Source organism: Penaeus japonicus, unplaced genomic scaffold, assembly GCF_977035675.1.
Source record: "Penaeus japonicus unplaced genomic scaffold, GWHDUDI00000001_assembly GWHDUDI00000025, whole genome shotgun sequence".
NCBI lineage: Eukaryota > Metazoa > Arthropoda > Malacostraca > Decapoda > Penaeidae > Penaeus > Penaeus japonicus.
In genome coordinates this window covers 5207523-5210022 of record NW_028234427.1, presented here as the reverse complement: position 1 = coordinate 5210022, position 2500 = coordinate 5207523, and positions in this window count along the sequence as shown.

Below are 2500 nucleotides of genomic sequence, written 5' to 3'. Positions count from 1 at the left end.
ATATATATAAATCTATGTCATACAAATAAAAAAACAAAATATCTACTATCTCACTATATATACATAAACTAAAATATACATAAAATAAATATAACAATCATTTTATCAATATATATATCCCAAATATATATGTATAAATAATATCACAATATATCTAATATAAGATCATATATATTATTAATATATGTCTAACTATATATAAACACAAACTATATATAAATAACTCTAATATATTTATAAATAAAAAATATATATATATATATATATATATATATATCTATATATATATATATATATATATATATTTATATATATATAAATATATCTAATATATATATAATATTTATATATAATAAATTATATATATATATTAATATTAATATAAATATATATATATTATATTATATATATAGATATATATATAGAAAGAATTAAATTTATATATCATATATATATATATATATATAATATATATATATATTGATATAGTTATATAGAGAGATATAGAGATAGATATATATATATATATATATATATATATTATATTAATAATACTATATATATATATTTATATATATAAATATAAATTATTAAATATATATGTTATATATATATATATATATATATATATATATATATATATATATATATATATATATATATCCGTATATATATATTACCATATATATATATATTAATATATATTATTATATATATATATATACATTATATATATATATAATCTATATATATATAATATATAAATATATCTATATATATATTTATATATATCTATCTATCTCCTATTAATTTAAATATATATATTATATATATATATATATATATATAATCTATCTATGAATATACATAAAATATAAATTATATATATAAATAATGATTAAATATATATATATATAATATATATATATTACTATTATATATATATATATATTACTATATATATATATATATTAATATATTACTATGTAATTTTATACATTTATATATATATATATAATATAATATATATACTATAAAAAAATATATATATATATAAAATATAAAAATTTAATATAAAAATAAATACATATATATAAATATATCAGACCATAAGATAAAAATACTGTATATATATATTTATATGTTATATAATGCATAATATATATTATATAAATATATATATATATATAAAATATATATATATATTATGCATATTCAAAAATATATATAAATATATAATATATATTATATATATATTATTTGATATATATACATATATTAATCTAAAAAAATATATTATAAATATAATATCTATTAAATATATTCATAAATATCAATTATCTATAATTATAAATATATATATTTACATATATATACTATATATATATATATATATATATTTTAAATATCTAAATATTAATAATATATATATATATAAATAATTATATATATAATATATATATATAAATATATATATATGTAAATATAATAAAATTTATATGTAACTAAATACATATAAAAATATATATATATATACCTAAATTATATATTTATATCTATATTATATATATATATATATATATATATTCTTTATATATATTTACCTATATATATATATATATATATATATATATTATTGTAACTATATATTTATTATATATATCGATTATATATATATATATAATATTTGTAATTATATATGTATTTCTCATTTATATAAATATATATATATATATAGTACTATATTTACATATATATATATATATATATTAATATATATATATATATATATATATATATATGTATATGTATATACATATTTCATATATATATATATTATATTTATCTATATATATATTTATATATATTTATATATTTAAAAAAATATTATCTTAACTAAAGAATTAATAAATATTATAATATAAATTATATATATATATCTATATAATAAATATATACACATTATCTTGCCTGATTATTTATATCAGTATTAATATGTATGTATATATAATATATATATATAATATATATATATATATATATATATATATTATAAATATATCCATTATATGCATAAATATTTAATTAATATATATTATATATATTTCTAAATATATAAATATATATATATATTATTTATATATATTATATATTATCTTTTACTATATATTTATATGCATATTCTATATATTTATATATATAATATCTATATTTTCTTTATATACATCTATATATAGAAATATCTATAATTATATATAATATAAATATATACAATCATATATTTAGATAGATAGATAGAAAGATGATAGTATAGAATACCAATCTATCTGTATTATATATATATATATATATTATATATATAAATATATATAAATATATATTGAATATTATCTCTAAATAAATAATAAATAATTATAAAAATTTATCTATATATATATATTATATTTATATATATATATATATATATAGATATATACACATTAATATATATTATTTATAT